This window comes from Peromyscus eremicus, chromosome 6 (genome assembly GCF_949786415.1).
Source record: "Peromyscus eremicus chromosome 6, PerEre_H2_v1, whole genome shotgun sequence".
NCBI classification, from domain to species: domain Eukaryota; kingdom Metazoa; phylum Chordata; class Mammalia; order Rodentia; family Cricetidae; genus Peromyscus; species Peromyscus eremicus.
In genome coordinates, this window is record NC_081421.1 from 100,776,545 (window position 1) to 100,791,030 (window position 14,486).

General features: G+C 45.7%; 1 protein-coding gene and 1 non-coding gene across 2 annotated transcripts in view; both read left to right on the forward strand.

The window, feature by feature from the left end:
- Positions 1–14,486, forward strand: part of Elovl6 (ELOVL fatty acid elongase 6) — a 106,147-nt gene that overhangs the window by 51,270 nt on the left and 40,391 nt on the right. The gene's annotated exons all lie outside the window — the stretch shown is intronic.
- On the forward strand, positions 12,343–12,506 carry LOC131913959 (U1 spliceosomal RNA). Its single transcript, XR_009380027.1, has one exon. It is a non-coding gene; the product is annotated as a U1 spliceosomal RNA (small nuclear RNA).

The following is a 14,486-nucleotide window of genomic DNA, read 5'->3' on the forward strand; positions in this document are numbered from 1 at the left end:
GTTCTAGTCTCCTCACTATGTGAAAGGTCAGTTGGCTCCATTTCTGACTGACCTTGACTTCTCAGCCTTGCCCTGGAGAAGGTTAACCAGGATACTGAACTTAAAAGAGGAACGTCGTTGTATGTTATAGAACAACAGAACACTGTTGTCAAGAAAACTTGTGTAATGTTAGTCAAAGGATTTTGTGAATCATGAAAGCATACAGATTTATATATGTACACAGAACACACAAATTTGTATTACTGTTGTTAGAGGGTTAAGAAAAATCAGTAGTTAAAAACCCCGTCGACTAGCCAGTAATCCAGGTCACTGCTCATTAGGAAGGCTGCTTTAATCCTGGCTCGAGTCAGAACCATTGCTTTCTAGTTCTTTCTAAACTCACAGTTGTTCTCATGAACCCTGATGTCTCTTGATTGCTAGCCTTCTAAGGAAATAAAAAAAAAAAAAATTTTTTGTTGACATACATCTGTGTATGGAGAGGTATATATTTACAGTTTCCAGAGTTACTAATATCCTTTCCCAGCTTTGATGTGTGAAAGGTATTTAATGTCATGGTGTCCTTTGCCTTCCAGCAAGAGAAGGGGTGGGAGGTAATTCTGCAGTACGGGGTTCCACAGCTCTTGAGTTGACAGTCCCAGAAAACACTGGGAGACTTCAGTGACCAGGTTGCTTTTCAGGCTTCCATTTCTCTTCTTGCTGTTCTCTTGGCTCTATGGTGTCACAGGGGGCATGGTATAGTTGACAGTTCCTGCTGATTTTGTTGATTTAGCCTCATAGAATGGTTTTTAAGAGGGAACAAGCATTGGAGGCCTTGAAACACAAAGGTGAACTCAGAAAACCTTGGCTGCTCCTGAGCCAGCCGTCCCAAGGGTCAGCTCATCCACATGGTCATTGGGTACAGGCAGAATCGTTAGGGAGTAGCAGTCCTGTAGAAAAGCTGTTCAGGGTAAACACAGTCAATATTCATTAACCTAGGTGTCTGTGTCTCCAGATTTATGTCAGCTTTTATGGAAGTGCTGTCCTTTCCCCAACTTAGGTCATTGCATGGAAGTGCTGTCCTTTCCCCGACTTAGGTCATTGCATGGAAGTGCTGTCCTTTCCCCGACTTAGGTCATTGCATGGAAGTGCTGTCCTTTCCCCAACTTAGGTCATTGTATGGAAGTGCTGTCTTTTCCCCGACTTAGGTCATTGTATGGAAGTGCTGTCTTTTCCCCGACTTAGGTCATTGCATGGAAGTGCTGTCCTTTCCCCGACTTAGGTCATTGCATGGAAGTGCTGTCTTTTCCCCGACTTAGGTCATTGTATCTGTTGGTAGTCCTGCCTCGGTTAAACAAAGATTTCCTTTATTGCTTCTTAGGTGTTTCTAAAGCTTTAAATGAGATAATCAACGAGGAATGGACGTTTTATTAAAGATAATCCTAAAATTGTATGGATTCTACTCAGAAGTGGTATTGGCGTGGTCTCCTGCAACTGTAGGACTGAGCGTAACTGAAACTCAAAGCTCGTTTCTTTGTCCTCTCCTTCATGTAGAGAGAAGGAGCATCAGAGATAGTGGTCACAAAATAAAGGAGAATTTGAGAAACTTTATTGAGAAAACTGAGGCCCAATGCACACCTAGAATTTCAAGTAGCTAGGAAAAAAAATAGAGCAAAGAATGCATAGAACTCAACCCTTGTGTGTGTGTGTGTGTGTGTGTGTGTGTGTGTGTGTGTGTGTGTGTGTGTTTGAGAGAAGGAATCTCTATGTGGCTCTATCTTGGAACTGTCTGTGTAGACCAGACTAGCCTCACACTCACAGATTGACCTGCCTCTGCCTCCTGAGTGCTGGGATTGAGGGCATGTGTCACCACACCCGGCAAAGCTAATCTTTCTGAACAGGCACATCCCAGTGGATCTGTGTGCCGTCTCCACGATGACTTCTTTAGGGGAGCTGCTGTGGATAATCTTTCGTATCAACCCAGATGTAATCATTAAAGTCCCAGCCACATAGCCAGGTTCAGAGGAAAAATTGATTTTCTTTCTGCTGGATTCACACGGGTTCTAGGTCTCCCCAATGGCAGGAGTTGTTTCTTTGTAAACTTCATATTAAATTATGATCACTCTCCCCTCCTAGTTAACTTTGTTATCTGCTCTGAGCACCTGAGTTACCAGTGGTACCCGGCACTGGGTCAGACCGGTACTGAGATGAAGAGGGTTGCGTAACTGTACCTTGGGGAAGCCTTGAATAAGGTTATAAAAAGAGAAGGAAGAGCAGCGGGAGAAGGGGAGAGCCAGGGCTGCCGAGCATTCCCTCCGTTGCCTGCCTTCTTTCCCACAGAGGCCTTGGAGGCTCAAGAACCTGGGAGATCAGAACCAGGTATCAATGATAAAGTCAGATGTGCCGTCTTACTGTTTTAGTATTTGAACTGATATTCAGATAATTCTACCGAACATGTGAGTGTCTTTCTGTGACCACTCTACGCAATGAAACTTTGCCATTCCCAGCACACCTGCCCTCTTTTTTTATTTTTTATTTTTTTTATTTTGAGCATCCAACACTTACCATAATGGCACAGCCATGGGGTCTTCAGGATTGTTTGTTTATTTCTGTCTCCCACTAGAATGCTCTATCGCCCAGTAGAGCTCAAGGACTTCTAACCCTTAGCCAAATCTTTAAATATGTGTTGAGCCAATGAATAGCAATACTCTTTACTACAAATTCAGCTCTCAGTCCTTGGTCAGCGTAACACAATGAAAGAAGCCACTGCTCGTGTTGGCAAGGAACCATGCTTTCAGGCTAGGATGACGTGGGCATTACACTGGGACTCAGCTTCCTGGGACTTGAGTGCTGCCATGTGACCCTAGACACCTGTCTTCTCTGTGTCCATTTTCCCAAGGCCCTTTGGCGTCTGTGTACCCCTTGGCTGTGTCTTTGCCGTTTCCTTTCTGCCTGGTGCTGTTCCTTCCCACCGACCCACCAAGGAGAAGAAAGAGTCTGAAGGTCAGAGTGCAACTGGGAATCTTCGTGGGCTCCCTGCATACCAATACATACATACTGCATTACAAATTCTTGTCTGTCTTCTCACTAGACCAAAAGCAGCTGGTGATCTTTGTCCCCACCATCTGAAAGAGCATAAACCAGTGTCCCCTACAGTGGGCCTCTGGGTCCCCCTGAAGATGTCAGAATCTCTTGGACCGTCTCCCCACCCGCACAGCACTTAGAGCAGTGGTTCTCAGCCTTCCTAATGCTGTGACCCTTTATTTACAGTTCCTCATGTTGTGGTGACCCCCAACCATAAAATTATTTCTGTTACTACGTTATAACTGTAATTTTGCTACTGTCATGAATTGTAATATAAATACTTTTGGAGATAGAGGGTTGCCAAAGGGGTCACCACCCACAGGTTGAGAACCGCTGACATGGACTGTCAGAGTTGCTGTATTTGTTCATAATAGAATCCCCAGAGGTTGTTTGTTTGTTTCCAGGTTTTCCAGACAGGGTTTCTCTGTGTAGCTTTGGAGCCTGTCCTGGAACTCACTCTGTAGACCAGGCTGGCCTCGAACTCAGAGATCCGCCAGCCTTTGCCTCCAGAGTGCTGAGATTAAAGGTGTGCGCCACCCACTGCCCTGTGTATACACAGGATTTAAATATTAGTTTGCTTGGCTTTGGTTCCTATCCTACTAAATGAGTATGTAATAAATATTTTAGAATAAATAAGTAAAATCTACTGGATCCATTTATCGTATTGTTGTGTTCACATGCACTGCAGTAATTTAGATTTGCTGTTGATAATTCTAAAAATACACATCATGTTTATAAAACAGGCAGTTCTCAGAGAAAAGATTTCTTATCTGTCCTAAAGGGAAGTGGGGATTTGGAAATCCCATGGCCAGTTGTGATCAGCGTAAACAAACAATCGGAATAGTTCAGGTTAAAAATAATCCACACGAGAACTCCTTTGCCGAGTATGTTGTCTCACAGTGCTGAGACTCAGCTTCTCTCCACGCACATTAGAATCGATGCAGAGCCCGGAACAGCCCACGGGAACAGTAGCAGTGTTGTGGCAGACATTTCCTAAGTATTTTTGTTATTTTGTCTTTACTGTCCAAGGTGCAGATGTAAGTGTTAATGAGTTAGGAAGCTCCTATTATGTTGAACAAAAACAATAAGGGAAAACTGCAGTCAGAACTTCTGTCCAGAGTGGGAGTTCGTTTGCTAATGATCTTCCTAGTCTGTAAAACCTGCACGCCGTCACTTTCCACAGAAATGCATACTTACCGTATTTACATGCACACAGCGCAAGATACAAGCATGCTGCCTTTGATATCTTGAAGTGATTACATGTGATGTTCATATAAGCCAATCTAAGAATTCTGGAGTCTGCCGGGCAGGTCGTGCCGCCACCGCCGAGTAAATACATGCAGTGGTTGCTGCCTTCAGCTGGCGTGACGTGTTTTATTTCTGCCAGGATGGGTGATGGCTGAACTGTTGGTTAATTTGAAGGTTACTTAATGCTATGTGACTTTAATTTCCCTAAGGGTTTTCATGGGCCCTTTTGTCCTCCCTTTTTTTCCTGGGAAGCGACTTTGTGTTGGTGGTGGTGGGGTGGGGGCAAGGGGGACAGCTTAGCGCAGCCTGAGCTTTTCTTAGTTGATTTTAATATACTAGTGACTTGACTAACAAGACAACAAAGGCCGAGATGCCCAGGGAAGCATGTGGTGAGTTTTGAGATTTGTTTTCTTGCTTTTTCAGATCAATGTCCTTTTCAGATACAGTCCTCCTGTACAGGAGGCTATATAGATATCATCATGTAGGGTGTGTGTGTGTGTGTGTATGTGTCTGTGTGTCTGTGTGTCTGTCTGTCTACTACAGAACTCTTTATATTCATAGCAACAGAATTTAGACAGAATTTAGTGTAGTACACTTGAGTTTGAACGAAGTATTGAGGCTCTGTTGTGCTGGGTGTAATGCACAATCAACAAGCCAAGCCTTGAGGAGGAGTTGGGGATTTCTTTACTTCACTCACAGGTCCAAAGAACCCAGTGTGGAGCTTAAAAGCTTCTCATTGATGGCATCAATAAAGCTCCTTTGTCTGTCGCTCTGTCCTTCTCACGTGTGTTGACTCACGGTGCAAGGAGCAGGCCTGTGCCAGATGATGGTGGAGGAGCAGAGGCCTAAAACTCCAACAAAAGATGTCTCACCAGTGTGGACACAATTTCAGATACTTTCAGGGGCATGCCCCTTAGTGGCGTCGTGGCTACAGCTCCATCATTTGGCTCTTGGCGTTGTCACTGAGAGGAAGAGCACAGGGGAAGCCTGCTGTGGGTGGAAGTTGAGTCAAGCTGGAGAGGGCCAGAGAGCCTGCCCAGGGCCGCCAAGATTCCCACTGGAAGAGAGCGTGTGGGGCAGTCAAGGGATATACTGTCCATCCTGGTGTGTGGCATTTCCTGCAAGACTCAAGGACTCGCACACACTATTTAGATGTCACCCCCAGCAGTTGTATGTCCCTTAGAAAATCCAGAACACAGTACTAGTATTGATATTCACAAGTATTCATTTTCTCTTCAAGGGGGGAAAGCTCCCTCAGTATTTTCAAAATACAATTCAGCTTCAAAAGGAAAATTTATAATATTTTCCTTTGAGTAGCTCTGTCATGCAGTGGAAGCCTTTTTTGGATCTTCTAAAACACATCTCCACGTTGCTGAGGGCTTTCTCTCTTGTTGGGTGGGAACATGGGTGACAGTTTTCTTAGTCCTGAAACTGACACCATTGACATGGTGGGTGGAGATGTCTGACCCATGATTAGACACCAAGACAAATGAGGGAGTGTCAGACTCGACCGTGTGCCCAGTGCTCACAGATAAGTAAGGTTCAAGCACGTGTTAACCTTACACACTTGCACATCTGTGGAAGGAACATTTGATCCACTACTCTGACAGGATTCTCGGCTGGGGTGTGGAATGGAACCAAGCTACACATGGTACCTGCCTTACTCATCCTCGGCTTCGGGCGCTGCTCTCATACCTAGGCCACTCCTGAAGGGCTCATTCAGGCATTTTGCTTCAGCCCCAAGTCCAAGCCTGGCTTCATTCACTTAGAACCACCTGTGAGTTCCTACTGCTCAGACTTAAAGGAAAGTTTGTATGGTCCACTGGAGCCGTCTTGGGGTTTCATTTGCTGTGAAGAGACACCACGACCACAGCAACTCTTATAAAGAAAAGCTTTTAACTAGGGCTGGCTAACAGTTCAGAGGTATTAATTAGACCATTGTTGTCATGGTGAGAAGCTTGGAGGCACTCAGGCAAGCATGACGCTGGAGTAGTAGCTGAGAGTTCTACATCTGGATCCTGAGGCAGCAGGAAGAGAGAGCGACACTGGGCCTGGCTTGAGCATGTGAAACCTTAAAGCCCGCCCCCAGTGACACACTTCCTCCAACAAGGCCACACCTCCTAATAGTGCCACTCCCTATGAGCCTATGGGGCCATTTTCATTCATTGCACCACAGAGGCCCTAATCATCTCACTTCCACACACTTCTTGGGGCCTTTATCCTTTACCACTCTCTGTTAACTCTTTGGAATTGGAGATGGAGCACTCTTTAATATTTTATAGTTGTTGGACTGTGCTTTCTCATGCCTCTCTGGCTTTAACAACTATTTTCCTCCTTCTGGCTTTCTTTGCCAGATGTAGACACTTAAGATCTGAGTTTCTACAGAAAGCCTGCTCAGACCCAATACACTAGATTGCAGAGGCTCCTGTTTCCTAATTACCCGTTATCTCAATTTTCCATTTACTTTTCTGTTTTTCCTCCCGAAGACGTTAAAAGCCCTGGGGCCAGAGGATGTGGCTGGTTTGTTAACTGTTCTCCATACCCAGCACATGAAAGTATTTGTTGTTTAACCCTAGAAGTATTTGTTGAACTCTGTAAGAAACAATGGATGAACCTTCCCTATCTGTGGTAAGAGATCATGATTCTGAAAAGATTGTGTAACAAAACCCAAGTCTTTCTAAAATTTGAAGTTAAAAGTAAATAAATACCTTGGCACTGTGACATTAGACTAAATCGTCATCCTCAAAGCAATTCCTGGAAAGCAGTGTATTTCATCCAATATTGCTGATTATTTGTGGAAAGAAGTGTTATTATTAGTTTCAGTTTTCTCAGAAAAAAAAAAGACAGTAAGGACTCAATGTTTTTGTGAGATTTTTCCATGAATGAGAAGATGTGGAACTCTGTAAGACACTGGTTTACCTTTGGAAGTGGAACCATGGCAGCCACAAAGCCTGTCCTCAGATGGGGCCATGGTCTATTATGTCACTTTGTCTTCTTACCCCCTCCCCCTTAAAAGACTCTTTAATTCACAAGTCTTTTATTTTCATTTTTTTTTATAGATTTATTTTTTATTATTATGTATACAGAAGAGGGCGCCAGATCTCATTACAGATGGTTGTGAGCCACCATGTGGTTGCTGGGAATTGAACTCAGGACCTCTGGAAGAGCAGTCGGTACTCTTAACCTCTGAGCCATCTCTCCAGCCCCTACAGTTGCGATGTCTTGAAACTGGGAAAACAGAGTCCAAAAGGGGTTGAGATGGTGGTGGCTCAGGCTGTGAAGCTTGCTAAGCACGATGGTCTTGAACTAGTGGTTTGAACTAAAGTCTGACTCTCCCGAGATTCCTGTTTCACTGCAGATTTTTCACTTGACTAGAATAGAGTTACATTATTTCCGTCTTCTCTCCTTCCCACCCCTCCTCATCTCCCCACTCCCCCATTTGTGGCTTCCTTTTTGGCCATTGCTGTTAGACACATAAATGAATAAACGTATAAATACAACCCGCTGAGTCTGTTCAGCATTTGTATGTTTCTAGGGTTGACCACTCCAGGGGAGACTCACTCACCCTCTGAGCAGTTGTGAATCGCCTATAGCTCTTCATCTAGGGGTACAACCCTCCCCTCCCCCTCATGAGATTTCCTCCATCTACACTGGAGTGGCAGCGGTTAGAATTCAGGAACCCTTGGGTGTAGCTTTCCTGTTATAGCTAGAAGGCATGGTCTCACAGCAGATTTCCTGGTCCTCTGCCTCTGAGATGTTGCCCAAGCCTTGGGTACCCAAGACTTCTTACACATGTGTCAGCTGGGGCTAGACAGACACCCCACTCACTGTTCTCTACACTTGGACTCGTGGCTTAAGTGCAGATTTTTTTATGGTTTCCTAGGTTCAGAAAGTCTGGGAGGGGGCGATCTGTATTAGTGACATCCAGGGAGGGTTCTTTTGTGAGCAGGCAGTAGGCCATTTTAAGAAGCTGCTTAGAAATTTCTGTGTGCGCTCGGGCTGGAGAGACGGCTCAGTTGGTAAGTGGGGACCTGAGTTAGATCCTCGGCATTCACGTCAAAAGCCAGAAGTGGTGGTGTGTGCTGGTGACTATAGTCACTGGAGAAACAGGGACAGTCACTATGTCCCCGGGACTCACTAGCCAGCTGCCATTAGGCTGGCCCCTGGACCTAGTGAGAGACCCTGTTTTCATGGCAAAGCCGCGTGGCTTCTTTTTCCGATGAGAAGTTCGGTTGCACTAAATGGCTGCTCCCAGCGGTTTCATTTCTGCGGTGTCATTTCAGCTTTACCTCTGGGTGTGCACCAGAGCAGGGTACACTGCCAAGTCACCTGTGGACCCTGCTCCCTGCTGACTCACACAGAAAACTGAAAATCCATTTCCTTGTCCTTGCCAAGAAGTGCGCTTTCTTAAATCTTGGGCCTGAAAACAGCTTGCCAGGGAAGCCGAGTCAGTGTTCCTGGAGTCAGGCTCTTGTCTAATTAAGACATCCTCGTGGCACCTTTCTTAAAGAGCCAGCCCCTGTGGGGCGGTGCAGGGATCCTTGTGTGTACATGCCTGCATGTGGAGGCCAGGCGTTGACTTGAGTGTCTTCCTCGGTTGCTCTCTCCACTTGATTTCCTGAGGCAGACTCTCTCACTGGATCTGGAACTCTTGGCTAGTTCAGCTAGCCAAGCTACCCAGCTTGACCCAAAGGCCCCCGCTACTACTTCCCGAGCACTGAGGTTACAGGCATGCCGCCATGCCCACCCGGCTTTTTTACGTGGGAGCTGGAGATCCACACTTCACGAGTTCACGGCAAGTGCTTTGCCCCCGGAGCCATCTCCCAGCTGTGGCCGGCACGCCCTGTGTTCAGGTTTGGGTTTGCAAGAGAAGCCCGAGCGGAATGAACACTGTACACTTTGTTTGCGAAGGAGGGTTAAATAAACCTCCTTAGTGTGAGGCTGCCTTAAAGGTTTTAACTCCAGGCTGTACTGCGGTGCTTTATTTGCTGTTTGCTTCTTTAAAGGAAGTGTCTCCTTATGGAGTCCAGGCTGTTCTGGAGCTTTTGCTGGTCAGCCTGTGTTTCCCCAAACTGCTCACTCCACATCAGCCTCAGGAATTATATTCCCAACTGTGTGCAGATAGCTCTATCTACATACCACGTTGACGAAAGAAGGTTTATTGCTCAAGTACAGACTTCTAGGTACCAGTTCAAATGGTGTATCAGGGTGTTCATCTTCCCATTGCTGTGAGGGGGAAAAAAACCTGAGATAACGTAAGGAAAACTATTTTGCTCCTGTTTTCAGAGGTTTCTGTCTGTCTCTGCCCTTTCTGGGCCTGTGTTGAGAAAGGACATACATCCTGGTGGAAGGGCGTGGCGGACAAAACTGAGGAGTGGATATGATGGAAATACAGTGTGTACATGTATGAAACTGCCGAGGCATAGATCAGCAACTTAAACATAGTAAAAAGAATCAAGTTGTTTTGGTGTCATTTAGATAAAAACCTTCTAGTTTTATTATCGTACACAGTTATGGATAAGGCACGATAGCCTTGTCCGAGCCAAATGTCATCAGGAATTTTAGAGGTGGTCAGACCTCAGAGTGGGGCTGGCCAAGAGTTTATGAGAAAGGAAAAGTTACCTGTAAACGGAGAGGGCTGGGGTGGTGGTAGCAGGGCACAGCACCAAAAGGAAGAATAAAACAAAGAATTAACCTTTTGCCACCCCACCCCACCACAAACCTATTTATTTATTATTTATTTGATTGATTGATTGATTGATTGATTGATTGATTGATTGTGGCTGCCTATGTACATTTGTCACTGCACAGTTGCCAGAATTAAGCATGAGAAGTCAGATGACAACCTACAGGAGATCGGTTTTTTGTCTTTGTTTTTCCCCCTTTACCAGGTGGGTCCCTGGAATGAAGATCAGGTCTTCAGGCTTGAAGGCAAATAAATGCCTTTCCCTGCTGAGCTGTCTTGCCAGCCCAACAGGCCTTTCTGGGTAAAAAGTTCTCCCTAGTCACCACGTACTCCGATCACTCTGCCCCTTGGCTGGTGGACTCGAGGAGGCTGAGACATTGGGTAGCCACTGTTAATTAATTCTCTGCCCTTCCCAGACCCTTTTATAACTTCGCAGTTCCTTTGGATGTGTGACCTGGGCTATCTTGGAAGCTCTATATGCCCCCTTATCCCCCCACTCCCGCCCCTGCCCCATGTGCCTCTTTCCATGTAAGGATCTATGGGCAAAGGGCAGATGTTAAAAACCTTAGAGCAGCCGGGCAGTGGTGGCGCACGCCTTTAATCCCAGCACTTGGGAGGCCGAGCCAGGGGGATCTCTGTGAGTTCGAGGCCAGCCTGGTCTACAGAGCAAGATCCAGGACAGGTACCAAAACTTACACAGAGAAACCCTGTCTAAAACCCTTAGAGCATGAATTACTAATGGCCAAAAGGTGAAGTTCTACTTCCGGTCAAAAAGTTGGTATTTGCTGAGGGTCAGTTGGGTTCACCTCACAGAAGGAATGTAGATTTAAGGGCAGATTCTTGACCAGTGGCTACTTGGGGCCATCTGATGGCGGTACCATGCCTGCATTCCTCCGACTTGATCCCCTTTACCCTTTTAACTCAGCAGCTGATAGCGACCAGCGTTCGACACCCATGTTAGCCTTGTGATAAGTCCTACGGTTTCTGTGGTCGACTCCAAGGCGGAACAGTGGCCTTTATAACACTTACAGGCTGTAACACAACACTCCATCCACTCTCATGGCCGACTGGCCAGCCTCAGCCCAGCCACTGTTCACTAACTTGTAAGGGCTCAACAGTCCTTCTGATTGGTTGTGGAAAGACTGAGCGTTTGCTGTCTAGGTTTGATGACTGCAAATAATGTGTAGATGATTGATTACCAGCACATCATGGGCCTTTTAACTCTTCCTCAAATCAACCAAATGGGTACATTGACTCCTCTCGTACTGCCACTCAGTAAGTAAGTAGACGAGTGGACAAGGAGCCTTTTTTTTCCCCCTTCCACAATAAATAGGTCAGGAAGGAAAAAGCTAGCAATTTCTTTTTCATTTTCTTTGAGAAACACCTGTAGAAGGCTAATAAGAGTCCCTCTATCTCATCCCTTCCTCAGTATAATGCTGTTAAGTGGCCTAGTACCTTCAACTCAGTTCAAGAACGACCCAGATTAGCTCAGAATCTTATGATGACCTATGTGCTGGATTGGGACTTGTTTTTTCAATTGTGTGTGCCAGGGTGGTGGGCAGAGGCCTCTGTCTGTCTGTCTGTCTGTGTAGGAGTGTGGGAACCCTTGCTTACCAAACTCACGGGTGACGCTTTGCTTACTTAATGGCCCCTTAAGTTTGGTGGCTGAGGAGGAGGGCCCAGCCAGCAGGAGGGAAGGCGATGTGCCCACAGCGCCAATGGCAGCTAGTTATCCCTGCCCACCCTGTCTCTGACTTTAACTGAGAAAATAGCAGCTTGGTGCTAGGCCAGCGAGGAGTGAGCATTTCGACGCTGCTTCCCTGCCTTGTTCAGCGGGCCTGGGGCAGCTGCTGAAGAAGCAGCCTACCTGGGAAATCACGCCAAGCTGTCCTCAGATGCAGAAAAAAAAAAAGCCAGTGGTTACAATAACTTTCAGGGCACTGTCTAGACTTAGATTAGTGAGTTTGAAGTACAGACTCAGAGCTAACTTTAGCAAAAAACTACTCTTATTTCAGAAACAGTGTCTTACTAGGTAGCCATGGTTGGCCTGGAACTCACTATGTAGATCAGGCTGGCTTTGAACTCAGATCCACCTGCTTCTATGTATCCTGAGTTCTAGTATCAGCAACCCAGCAATATGAGATTTTTTTAAAATATCCAATATGTGATGTATTCATTGTATAATAAAGAGCCACTTATGACCAGCCCTGTGATATAAGGCCCTGGGCATCTAAAATTAAGGAGCACAGCTACAGCCCACCAGGATCTTGAAGAGGAGACAAGCGTGGTGACTTCATGTGACACACGTAAAAGGTAACTGCTATAGGAAATAATGTTAAGGAGAACTAATACTTACCTGGCAGAGGAGACACCATGATCAAGCAGGTGGTTTTCCCAGGGCGAGGCTCACCCATTGCACTTGGGGTGTGTTGACCCCTGCGATTTCCCCAAATGTGGGAAACTCAACTGCATAATTTATGGTAGTGGGGGACTGCGTGCGCGCTCTCCCCTGAAAAAAATAAAAATAAAAAATAAAAAAATTTAAAAAATTAAAAAAAAAATGTTAAGGAGAACTAAAGTACAATGGTGATGAATTAAAGCCACTAGGAAAAAACTTCCCAGAGATCAGCAGAATGACAAGTTAGAATTTATATTTAAGTAATTAGAATAGTTGCCTGTAGTGAAGATGATGTTACATATAGAAATATAAAATTCCTAGCCTTGTAGAGCTTCCTATTGATACTTCCTTTTATTTGTGTGCTCTAAATCTTTTCTGTACTGGATTTTGGAACAGCTAGAACTACAGAGGAAATCGGTGTAAGTGAGAAGACAAACATCTGGTGGCATACCATTAAGTGTGGTGTTTGTGCACGTGCACAGGTGTTTGTACGTGTTCCTGTGGGCATCTGCAGATGTGCATTCGAGTGCTGGCGTCCCTGTGCGTGTGTGGAAGTCCAGAGGTCGGTGACGGCTCTCCACTCTGCTTTTTGAGACAGCTTCTCACTGAACTTTGAGCTCACTGAGGCATTCCCATCCATCTACCCGCCCCCAATCCCCCTGCACCGAGGTTGCAGCCCAACATGGCGGCGGCAGTTAGGTGGATGCTGGGGATCCAAAAACTCAGTGATCACGCTTGCCTGACAGTCTCTTTACCTACTGAGATGATGGGACACTAGCTACTTCTCAGATTTTCTTGTTTGGTTTTCCTCTCTGTGAAAATTTAATTGTCTTATGAACAGGGCTCAAGAAAACATAGTTCCTTAGAGAAAAAGTGGATTCCAGAATCCCAAAGCCAGAAATTGGGGCTGGTGTGAGGGCGCAGTGTGTAAAGGCGCTTGCTGAGCAATAGGTCCCCTGCGATGGACCTGTGGGACTCATGTAAAGGTGGAAGGAGAGAACTGACTTCACAGAATCGTCCTCTGATGCTGCTGTGACACAGTGCATGTTTGGGGTGCCAGTTGAGGTCTCACACATCCTGGCAGTGTGTACTCCTAAAAAGGATGCCCCTGGGAATGTGAGTTTTCCAGTTCTCAAGGGAATGGAGACTTAAGTTTCTTTGTGCTTAGGCATTTTTTCCTTGCTTCTGAGACTGCCTAATAGAAACAGTGCCATCAGAACCGCTGAGTTCTGAAAATCTTTTCCTTTGAAGCCACGCTGCAGAATCCCAGCTATACATCAGTCATTTCCCAAACAAGTCACCTGACTTGCAAATGAAGAGATTACCCGGCTGTCTCACAAACTAACCGTAAACAGAAACTTAAGGATGAACAGAGTCTTTCTTTCATTGTTCAAAGAAATGGAAACTGTACCATTTATATACTTATTTTCTGAGTGATTTTTGACATTTTTCCTGTTAGGAATGTTTCCCCCGAGAGGCCTTTGTATCCTTTTTTCCCTTGGCTTTGAAGTTATAAATAAAGGAGGAGGGATACTAAAGTCTTTGTGGAAAATGATGTGAGTAGATATAAAGATAAAAGTCTTCTAAACTATGAAGATAAAAGGCTCCTGAACTGGCTGGGACACTGTCTGGCAGGTCTTGCTCTGGCTTCCTTGTGGAAACGGATGACCAGCGTGTACAGAGCAGCCACGGATAGAACTCATACAGCTATTTGTATCTTCGGTGGAGAGTCTGCCTCCAACTCTGCAGAAATAGAGAGGAAGGAGCAAAAGCCCCGAGCAGCTATCAACAGGGTGAATGGTGGGTCCCCCCACTTATCAGACCTTGAACTTGTTCATCACAGCCAACACCTCGTTCGTTTGTAATCTCAGGAAGATGGAGTGATTCCCACTCTTTAACGAGCGTTTATGTCATAGAAAGCCTTTTATCAGATTGTTTTGTCGTGAGCATGAGCTCACTCCCATGCTGACGACGCAGAAACAAGGGGCGGAGTGGTGGGAACGCAGCTCCCTCCGGGGTTGAGTTTGGCTTCTGTGCAGTTATCTTGTGATGATCGAGCTAATGGGACGATGAAAGCAATCGCAATAATAGCTG